We start from the raw sequence: 12,478 nt of genomic DNA, 5'->3' as shown, positions 1-12,478 counted from the left end.
AAACACACACACACACGCACGCACACGAAAATAAATTTTACTAGTGTCTACTGGGTTTCTGTCCTTTGGATTTATAATTATTTTCTTTAACAAATGCCTCAGTATATGTTAGAAGGTAGATGAAATTGGTTGCTGTATCAAATGCTATACTTACTCTCCTGGAAACAGTTATTATATTAGAAATGATACAGAAACTTAGTCTTAGACCTCAACTGTTCCTAGATATTTGAATCCTCTTCAGTGTACGAGATAAAACTACTCATAGATAAATATGTCAATAGTGATTGCTTACAAAATCCTTTGACCATTACCATCTCAAAATTTCAAATTCAAATGATCTAATTTTTTTTGTATATCCCCAAATATTTTATATTTTTTATTAATAACTAATGAGATTTGTATGTCCCCCAAACATTGTAACAACCTAATGATTCTGGCTAAATTGCCTAAAACCAAATGGCATCTCATCTCAGATCTTACTCCACAGAATGGTCAGTCTAGATGATTGCATGCAGTATCCTGTGACATGAGCCCAAAGATCCTTTAAAGGCACCATGTTTTTTACATAGGGCTAAAAAGTTGTGGAGCTGGAGAGTCCAGATAATGTGAAATGAAGAGGATCTAGGAGACAGACACATTACAGTTTGAGTAATAAGTAAGAACATGTGTTAGTGGCATATCAGAGCAGGAGGCAAGGGAAAGATCTAAGATGCTGGTGGTGGGCCAAATCCAGTGCCTAGGTTACAAGGTATGTCTCCCACATGTTTTTAAAGTCATGGCTGGCCCAGTTAAAAGAATAGGAATCTGAAAAAACAAAATCATGCAATTAAATGTTTATAAGATTTATTATCCATTTTATTTTATTTTATTTTAGCATTTCATTCTTTCATGTATTTATTAAACATATTTGCAAGTGCTTTAACTTAGGACACCAACATGTTACACAATGTCTGCTTTCATAAACTAACCATAAATAAATAAATAGATCAGAATATGGTAAACATATTACTGATGTAATGTTATGTTAAGTGAATTAAAAAGGAACATATGATATAGTCACATCCAATGGTGGACATATGGGGAGATTTTTCTGCAGGAAATGCTGCTCATGTGAGTCTTGGAGAACAAGTAAAATTTCCCAAAGATAGATGCTAGCAAGGATCAGAGGATATGTCTGAAATTGAAATATTCTGGGAAAAAATAACATTGTGTGCAAAGACAAGACAATCTGAATGAGCATGATATAGTAAAGGAATTTTAAGTACCATGAAGTGAAAGTGTTATTTACAGCATTTTAAGGTTTTATTTACTTATATCAAAATAGGTCAGACTGCATTTAATATATATATAAGCAATATGAAGATGTAAAAGGAGGAGGAGGCAATAATGGAATGCAGAGGAAGGAATAGCATGAACAGAAATTGAGAAAATATAGTAGCAATTAGTAGCAATATTTTCTGACCAATGGAAGGAGGAACAGTGAGGAAAAGAGAATAAGACCCTCTAGAGAAAGGACATCTGTAGGGTGATTCCCAGATTTCAAGTACGAATGGCTAGACAGTTGATACAGAAAATAGAACAGGAGGTCCTATAGTGGGGCACTGTATTCGTCCATTCTCACTCTGCTATAAAGGTATTACCTGAGACTGAGTAATTTATAAAGATAAGAGGTTTAATTGACTCATAGTTCCTCATGGCTGGGGAATCCTCAGGAAATTTACAGTCACGGTGGAAGGTGAAGGGGAAGCAGGAACCTTCTTCACAAGGCTGCAGAAGAAAGAGAGAGAGAGAGCAAAGTTGTAACTGCCAAACACTTTTAAAACCATTAGCTCTCTGAGAACTATTTAGGGAACTTTGGTCTTGCCATGGACTAATGGTCACACTTATTTATAAAAAATGCATATTTCTATATTTTTAACTTGTTAATGACATCATTGGGCATATGGATTTGAATTGGTGCTCAAGCGAAAACTTCTTTTTTTTTAAATTATACTTCAAGTTATAGGGTACATGTGCACAATGTGCAGATCACTCACTATCATGAGAATAGCACGGGGGAAACTGCCCGCGTGATCCAATCACTGCCCATCAGGCCCCTCCCCTGATACATAGGGATTACAATTTGAGATGAAATTTGGGTAAGGATACAGAATCAAACCATATCAGGTACTAAAAGGAATTTGAGACTTGAATGTTAATGTACAGTCAAAGATGTGTGTGTGTGTGTGTGTGTGTGTGTGTTTATATATATATATATGTTTGTGCTTATATATGTGTGTATCATATATATATACATGTTTCAGTCATGTATATATGACATCTAACTGAAAATTTCCTGATATAAGTGCTCAAGAGAACAACTTCATGTCATTAGCATGTTTGTAATATTTGAAAATGATGATACAAATTTGAAGACTTATGGGAAGTGAAAGTATGTGGGTCTAGAGGACTGTCTCTAAAGATGAAAACTGAAATGGCAAAAATATTATGAGTATTACAGAAAAAAATACATCTGAAAAGAAAGAGAAGTGAAACTGAAGTTTAGTGAGCAAAGAGATTGGAGGAAAACTAAGCATTTTGTTTTAGAACCCAAGACAAGCAAGTTTCAAACTGTAGGAAGTGCAGAATCATCTCATAGAAAAAAAAATATAAAGTAAGTTAACATTTAGCATGTGTTTCTCAGATTTATCCTCACTGCATTCATTAGTAATCTTGAGGAATATAGTGTTTATGGCAAGTCATTATCGGAAATGAAGACATAAAGTGTGAATAAAAAATTAGAAAGTGCAAAGTGCAACTGTAATCTACTTTTTCCACTAATATGACCTGGAAATTAAAGAGAGGCAGGAGTTCAGACATTTTAAATATACAAAGAAAATTCTGTTTTCCAAAATGAAGATCACTAAATTTATTACCTGATGCCTACTGAAATGTTGACTGAGGATAAAAATGATATAAAACAACATAGGCTGGTTTTTTTTTTTTAATGCAGTTTATAAATCAATCAAGTGTGTTGGTGAACTTTAAAAAAATGCACAAAAGTTTATGTTGGTAGAGTGAGACTAGTTAATGAAAAGCCAATAAGAAATCAAACTTGACCAATTTTTTTCAGTCTTTGAAAAGTGTAAGGAAAGATATCACTCATTTCTATCAAGAGAGAAGTGTATATTTCCTCTCGTGGCAAATGTTCAAAAGAGATAACTACAATCTTCAAAATCTTACTTCATTGTTTTAAATATCATTTATCATCAATTTACATGTATTTGGTCTAACTGCATTAACAGAAAAATAAATATCAGAAGCTTAACAGCTATATTATACCAGCTTTTGGTTTGTCAAAGAGTCAGTTATAAATTACTTCAAATTTCCTTACAATATGGAAATTATCCTCTATTTTGTTTTAGCTGACTATGACCAAAAAAAAAAAAAAAAAAGAAGAAAAAATTATAATCTAATCATGATCTCTTAGTTTCACATAGGAGACATTTTATGTATCAGAAAGTAAATTCTGTGCTTTAAATTCAATTTTTGTTTTCTTGAAAGAATACAAAGGTTTAAACATTTTAAAATATAAACTGAAACACTTGTAAGTTAAAATTATTATGTGCTTTATTATAACTTTATCAATAAGTAAATTATTTTATACATAAAAATTGCTGATAATTCAGTAAGAAACATATAATTAAGTAAAATCTAAAATTTTTAATATGAGGGATGAGGAGGATACTGTATATTTAGATATTTTAGTAATTTGTATAAATAGTTTCTCAAAAAATAAAAGTCTTATAGTTAGCATTTAGATTACTTTTTTTTTCTGACTTGACTGGTTTGATTTTACCATGATTCCTACATACTGGTGTCCACAGTACTTAGAATATTATATGCTGAATAATTGGGGAATATTATGTCAAAGAGATTATTTTTCAACAAAGAATACAGACATATCTGTAAGTTTTTCATATGTCATTGGTAGAACAATTTTGAAATAATGCATTTTGAAAAAAATTTTGCTGTCATTGTATACCTAGATATAACATGTGCTTACATTGATTCTCTGGCCATGAATGTTAAACATATTTGTCTAGGTCTTCACACACACTACTGGTGGTTTTTAAAATTTTAACTGTCATTACACCCACCCCAACTCCTTTGAGGTTAAATTCACATTTTTCGTTAGTCAGTCTCAGTCCCATCCCTGCTTGGCATTGCTTGATATTCATGTTTGTATATTATAACCATAACCCAATTCCAACCTTAAAAGTTTCTGTTTTCATCTTGGCTCTGTGAAAATGTCTTTTTCCCCTTTTTCTCTTATGGCCATGATTCTAACCCAGGAAATTAGATGGTTAAATGTAAAACCACACCCTAATTTGTAATGTTGCACTAGGTAGTTTTACTTTTTGCATGTGATTTTTAACCTGTTGTTCTTTGTTTTCAAGAAAATTTGCATTAAAACTCTGCCCTTCATTCTAAAATGCCCATCTGTTCCTACTGTTTATTTCGAGACTTAAATAGTGAGTGACATCATTATAATTTCTATGGCAACCAACTGCATTGACATTAAAAGATGATACAGCCTTCAGATAGTATAAAAACAGCAGAAGCTTGAGAACTGTTAAAAACAATGTCTTCTGTTGATGCAAATGTCTTTAATAAAAAAAAAGAAGGATTTGTTGTAACTCTTTGAAGACATACACAATCTGAGGCTCTAAAATGCTTAGAAGTGTAAGACAATCTTTTATGTACTAATTGTTCTTAACTTTTTTACTTTGATATTTTCCCAGATTCTATATGATCATTCCATTTTTCTAATATTGGAAGTAAAAATTATGAGGGTATAAAATGGTGTTTAAAAGTGACATTTTATACTTGTAATATAGAAGTTCATTGATTTACTCAGATATCCTTTATGTAATACATCTAAGATCATATAGAAGTAGATCCTAATAGTTGTGTCAGATATAGGATTGTGTTAGAAAGAAGTGTCAGAAAATTGGCTGGGCATGGTGTCTCAAGCCTGTAATCCCAGCACTTTGGGAGGCCACGGAGGGCATATCACGAGGTCAGATGTGGTGGTTTGTGCGTGTAGTCCCAGCTACTTTGGAGGCTGAGGAAGGAGAATGGCTTGAACCTTGGAGGTGGAGGTTGCAGTGAGCCAAGATTGTGACATTGCACTCCAGCCTGGGTGACAGGGAGAGACTCAGTCTCAAAAAAAAAAAAAAAAAAAAAAAAGGAACTATCAGAAATTTAATGTAACCAAAATAAGATGAAACAAAGAAAGAAGAAATGGAGAAGGTCATCTGAGATATTCTCAGACAGTTATATGGTGATCTTAGATTGTAGTCAAGGACATCATGCATGAGTGTGTGTGTGTGTGTGTGGGTGCATGTGGTGTGTCAAACAGAGATAATATTTTGTACAAAAATGATTGAAAATATAAATAAGAACACTGGAATGTTTAAATGGAAGCATCGATGCACTACACTGATCCCCTACCCAGGCACCTATTCCATAGCTACTGGGAGCCTTGGTAGATGACCATTCTCTAATGAGTAAGTTTCCAGGAATTTCCTTAGGCAAAGAGAGTTGTCACATCCAATGTTAACTTGAACTCCATACCCAGCTTGCATTCTGTGGCAGGTCAATGCAAGAATATAGAGATCTAGCTACCTCTGGGCATGCTGAAATAAAAAAGAGACTGTATTTCAAAGGAACTGTAGAACTAGCCAATATGTACCCACAGGAATCCAGAGAATATACATGGGACTGGATTCTGAGGACCTGCATCATGACAGAGCAGAATTAAAAGTTATATAAGGAGGATTTTATCAATATAAGCTTTCTCTCTTATGATACAGGTTTAACATTCTGGTAAGTACCCAAAGAACTTGTCTTTGCACACTACTCATGGTCCTTAGAAACTTGGAGAAAGTAATGCCTAACACTAAGTGAGAGAAATAGCTTGGTAAAAAGTGGAGAGAAAGAACAAAAGATTCAGAGAATAGAGTGAGTACCCTAAGTAATATCTGAGCACTCACAAACTTCCTGTGCTCTCTAGATGCTGGATGGTGCTGTATGCCTGAGGACATATGTCTATCAAAGCAATATACACTGTGCTAAAGAGAGAGTTAGCAGGATCACAGAGAAGCTTATCAGAGATTCAACACATTTTCTCAGTGACATGGAAGGTTGTGAAGGCCCTGCAGCAGATCTAAGACATTTAAATTATACTCATTCAAAAACAGATACTGGAATGCCAGTGAGTCCTGGAAGAGAAAAAGTAAGTCACTATGGCACAATAGATGAATATGCAGCCTGAGCAGCCTGCCATAGGCTGGGTTCTATCAAAATCACCACATCAGCTGCCCAACAGCATTCAGTCTTATGACAGAAGTGGCATGCTCAGAATTGAAAAGAATGTCTTGAATTCACAAATAAGCTGCACAAACAAGTAGCATAGAGCCTGGTGTTATTATCTACTCTTGTAGTCAGCCAACCCATAGAGGGTGGCTATAGTTTATGACCAGCTGATTGAGGAGGAAAAAGACTAACCTTAGTTCAGAAATGTTTTGGCTCAGTGAGTACAAACTAAAACTGAATTTCTGCTACACTATTGTCAATCTATTTGCCACCCTGAAAGACAATGATAAGGGACAATGTTCCCAAGGGGAAGATCTTTGAATAATGCTCCTTATCCTCAACTTAGAGACAGAGCAGATACAAAGAGATCTGGAGAAAGAACATAAGGGTAAACTTCACAAACTGAGAGGATCCTTGAATTTGTATGTTAGTTATGCACTACTAAGCAACCAAAGAAAACAGAGTGATTCTACCAGCCAGTAGTTCCCATCAGTCTTCAGTGCTGGCATAATGGCTCATGGCTGCAGGAATGGAATAATCAAGGTAGCAGAGATGTAGACTACACTTGAAGCCTACTGTTTGAGCCTCACTCGTTGCTGGTTATACAACTTGCCAGCAACAGAGACCAACACTTATCTGTCACAGGTTACTACTCCCAAGGAACTCAATCAGCAACTTGGACCTCTTAAACCCTGGTATTTTAACTGTAATGTCTCATCTTTTAAGACTGTTGCATTGAGGATTACGTTTAAACATTTGAATTTTGGGGGAATGCATTAAGACAATAGCACCAGTGGATTTCATTGCCATGTAACTACTTTCTTTGTTATAAATTGAATCTCTTGATCTGATGAGATGTTACATGAGATAACTTGTCTGTAAACCAAGCACTTCACAAACTCTATGATAGTGCTATTGGCTGATGGCCTGAGAGCAGGAAAAGCAACTCATGCCAGAGACATAGGTGCATTCCGATTAAGATTAGGCCATGAGTGCTTCACCCTCATGGATGGGACTTTTGCCTTATAAAAGAGCTGAATGGAAGTAAGTAGGCCTCTTTTTTCTTTCTGTCTCTTTTGCCATGAGAAGCCACAGCATTCACGGTGCCATCTTGGAAGCAGACTGTGTCCACACTAGATGTCAAACTTGTCAGCTCCTTGATCTAGGACTTACTGCTCTCCAGAACTGCATGAATAAATTTCTGTTCTTTATAAATTACCCAGTCTCAGTTATTTTGTTAGAGAAGCACAAACTAAGATAATTGGCTATATCAAATATTTGCCATCCAGAAGCTGCTGACTTAATAAAGCAGTACCATGGCTTCTGAAAATGAAAATGGGCTGCCATTATCCAGAATTTATTTTCCATCCTAAGTCAGTTGTTATTATCTGATGCTGTGTCCAATAGTTCAAAAACTTGTGTCTAGAAACTCAGTAGTGAAAGTAGGAGTGCCCCGGCCTACCATCACAGTTAGCTACCTGTGTAAGGGTTTTGTACTTCCCATGTCAACTCTGGGTTAGAGATTCTTCATGTTAAGGAGGAATGAGTTCACCAGAGGCTATAACAATAATTCTAATAACATCAACATTATTCTCCTTTCTAGCATTATTGATCACAATTATCAACAGCATATTGGGCTGCTGTTAAAATTTGGAGATATGGAGGGAGACATGAGGCTCTTCAGATGACCATTTAGAGCATCTCTTGATATACAATACCTTGGTTCAAATTTTACAGTAAATGGACTATTGTGGTTGCTATGACCTGAATAGGGCATGGTATTTGGAGGTATAGACAACTGAAAATGTTCTTGATCATGCCTCTACAGAGGTGCTAGCCTGGGTTAAGCAAAACCTTGAGGGAGAAGTAGTTGAGAGAGTCCATGAATAACAGTTGAGGCCTCTGGTTCAGTGTCAGTGATGAGGTAGAGAGGTAAAAGATACAGTTCATTCAACTATACTTCTTGATAGTATTTTCCAGGGAAGAAAATCAAGGAGAATTTTGTAGGTCTGTTTGAAAATTTTGTATACATATGTAACAAACTTGCACATTGTGCACATGTACCCTAGAACTTAAAGTATAATAATAATAAAAAAGAAAATTTTGTTTTTAAAAGATAATGGATGTGTGTTGAGAAAGAGTTGGGCTGAGTGGAATCTTTAGTAGGTCACCCAGATTTACCCTTTAGGACTGAAGCATTCATTCGCCCACACTGATAGCTCACAGTTAACTCATTCTGCCAGAAATACTACCTCCATAGGGTTCGCAAGACATCCCCAGGGGCATTCTAATTTTAATGACTTGTTTATACCATGGTATAAAGAATGAGGTCACCTTTCTGCAGGCAGGATAACTCAAAAGGACCATACTAGCTTCAGAGCTCTTCATCACATCGGCCAAGGCCTTTGTACAATTTTATTCCAGTTTAATTGCTTTCTCTGTGTAATCCTTCTTCCTTAAATCTCTTATAGAAGTTGACTTCAAGGACACTCCCCTATTACATTGAATAAACCTCCTACATGAAAATCTAGGCAGCCCAATCTAAGAAAAATGTCTATAAAGTTAAAGTTATTAGAGGAATATGTCTTGATGTAGTGTGTTTTCTTTTATTGGAATCAAATAAGCACAAATTTGGCTAACTCCAAGAGATGTATTATAGAGAGGGATTCTTATATTGAATGCAGGTTTTAATTACATGACCTCTAAATGATCTTCAAATTCTGAATTTACATTGTAGGTTATGTGTGTGTGTATATATATACACATATATATGTATATATATATTTTTAAAACATATATATGTGTATATATATTTTAAAAACATATATATATGTTTTAATTACATGACCTCTAAATGATCTTCAATTCTGAATTAACATTGTAGGTTATGTGTGTGTGTATACACACACACACACACACATATATATACACACACACATGTATAATATAAATTTATCTCTTTTTCCATATGTGTTAAAGTAAAAATGGCATCTTCCTACAGGCCAAGAATAGTCCCTCTTTTTTCTAACATTAAATTTAAATCTACATAAATAAGGTTATAGAGTGGTGAAGCTGGATTAAATCCATAAATATACAATTGAAGAAAGAGACAAAATTAAAAATAAATTTATATCTTAGCATCCTGAAAGATAAAATTTGAAAAATAATCACATGCATTTTTAGAATAATAACTGATTAGCATTTTAGATGGATATTTACACTTTCTTTTCCTCTTTTCTTATATTAGTTCTACTATCAGCACTTTTCTTTCCTAGAAGAGTCAGGCTTCTATAAATGTGGTTAACTGCATGACTAAGAAAATAAATTAAACTTTGAAGATGGTAATTTAAATTTCAGTTGACTTAATAAGGAAACTAATGAAAGGAAGTGAATCAGGACTTCAGAACCATGTTGCCTGTTTGCTGACTCTGCTTTACTTGTCCTTTTCAACGAGATTTTTTTTCACATTGTGATAGACTTGCGATTGAAGGAGATACAGTACCTGCTTACTTATTGCAGTTCATTTTGCTTTCCTAGATTGTACAGAAATATTTGTTCTGTAAAAATCATTACCTTATAGGTAAAATCACTCAATACAAATAAAGCATGTATATTTCTGATTTTCTTAAATACATGCATTAAAATTTATCATGTTGTGTTAAAACATAATTATATTATCTTTCTTGTTATTCTTTTAATTTTCTTGCTTATTTTTAAACCATTCACCACAAATTAAATACACACATGCATTATATGTATGTATATATCACATTCATATATGTAATTATGATAAAAGTTCTGAAGGAAGCAAATGGAAATCTCATGTTTTACACTTAAAATAATGTTTTCTACCAATTTTAGAAAAAAAATATTTAATTGAGAGTATATCCATGCCAACATGTTTTTTGAACATATAACTGGTTTTTCTTTGTTTTTCATGGAATTTCACATAGTAAGAATTAATAAAGATATAAGAAGAAAATGTAACAGTAGTTAAGGTAGTATTGATTAAATATTTGTATATTTCTCTAGTTTTTTTTCCTATGAAAAATAAATTTCATCTATATAGCAAGAGCAAAATATGAAAATCTACTGATTTTGTTATGAACTCATATGTTTTCTTTATGGCTATACGAGTGAAGGAATAAAATTACCTTGCAATAATGCAAGGGGTTAAGATGGAAGAGTAAAGAGAATCAGGAAACTGTACTTGTTTCTCATCTAAATAACAACTGCACTGACAAAAGTTTTCTGTTGTAACTATTTTGGAATGCTGGAATTTATTGAAGGCTTGATACTTACGTGAGAAGACTTGGATAATAAGTTCCAGTCACTTTGGGTCAAATGTAGCTCCTAGCAGAGTAGCAGGTACCAATCCCCCATAACCAGTGCATGACAAGGCAATGGTTCCTGGGGAACCAGTACATGACAAGGCAATGATTTCTGCATTCCAGGAGCAGTTTGCATACAGCTTACAGGAAGCAGCCCAACCAGTGCCATGGCAGGCAGCTTTTCCTGCATTCCAGGAGCAATTTGCATACAAGAAACTTAGGGAAGCAGAGTGGGCAAAAAAACATCATTCATTCCAAAGAGTAGAGATCTGAGTTCTGATGCTGATTGCTGCTTCTGACTATGGAGGTGTCAAAAAAGAGGCAGGAAGCTATTACTTTTTACCCTCCTTGCTTTGTTGTGAGTTTCACCCTCTCTGGTCTATTGAATTTACACAAAATATAAAGACTTGTTGACCTTTATTCCCAGCCTTTATTACTCTTTTATTTTTTATTTTTTTCTTCTAGAATACAGACATTAAAGACTAGGACATTCGAATGCAACTGTATATGGGGACAAAATTAGAAAGTAAATATGCACACCTAGGATATGGTGCAGGTGCAGAAGAAATCTAAAGAAGACCTTAACTTTATACCTCAGACTGATTCATGGCACACAGACAGCCTACAAATATCAAGAAAACAAAAACAGTACCAAAAACAACAAATCCTGGAAAAGAAGAATCTGATTCCAGAGTGACTGCATTGTTAGATTCAGATGTTCACTTTTTCAGCAAAAACCATGAGATATACAAATATAAAATTATTTTCCTTTCAAGGGGAAAAATAATAAAACAGCAGAAACTGTCCCTAAAAATGATCTGATAGCAGAATTACCAGACAAAAACTTTAGCACAACTCTCTTGAAGTTGCTCAAAGATCTAAGCAACGATGTAGATAAAGTAAAGAAAATGGTGTATAATCAAAAGGAAAATTTAACTAAAGAAATAGAAAACTTAAGAAAAAAAACAAAAATAAATTCTGGAGCTGAAAAATATAATGACTAAAATGAACAAAAAATACTAGAGGGATTCAAAAGTAGATTTGAGCATGCAGAAGAAAGAATCCAAAAACTTGAAGATAAGACAATGGAAAATATTGAATATGAGATCAGAAAAAAGCAAAAGCTAAAGAAAAGCAAAAAGTCTTAGATAGCTGTGAGACACTATCAAAGAAACCACTATATGTTTTGTGGAAGTCCCAGCAAGAGAAAAGAGGGGGAAAAGGAAAGAAAAATACTTGAAGAAATGATGGCTGCAAACTTTCCAAATTTGATGAAATATATAAATATAAACATCCCCAAAATTGAATAAATCAAGTCAAAAGGCCTCAAAAATGAGAATTTCACTGATACTTAAGGTTCCAAAAGACAATACAATAAGAGAATCTTGACAGCAGCAAGAGAGATGTGACTTGTTGCATACTAAACTTTCTCAATAAAATTATCAGCAGAGTTCTCATTAGCAACTTTGGAGGTGAGAGGGCAGTTGGTCATGATATTCAAACTGCTAAAAGAAAAAACAATGTTGTCAATCAAGAATCCTATGCCTGGCAGAACAATTCTTCAAAAGTGAGGGAGAAATGAAGATATTCCCAGATAAACAAAAGCTGAGAGACTTTATTATCACTAGACCTGGGTTGCAAGAAATGCTCAAGGGAGTCCTGCAAAATGAAATAAAATGACAGTGGATGATAACTCAAAGCTATATGAAGAAATAAAGATCTCAACAAAAGTAAACATATTGGTCATTATAAAAATTAGTATTATTGTCACAACCATTTGGAATTCC

The sequence above is a fragment of the Macaca fascicularis genome, chromosome 4 (genome assembly GCF_037993035.2).
Source record: "Macaca fascicularis isolate 582-1 chromosome 4, T2T-MFA8v1.1".
NCBI classification, from domain to species: Eukaryota; Metazoa; Chordata; class Mammalia; order Primates; family Cercopithecidae; genus Macaca; species Macaca fascicularis.
Note: the sequence above shows the minus strand (reverse complement) of the source record.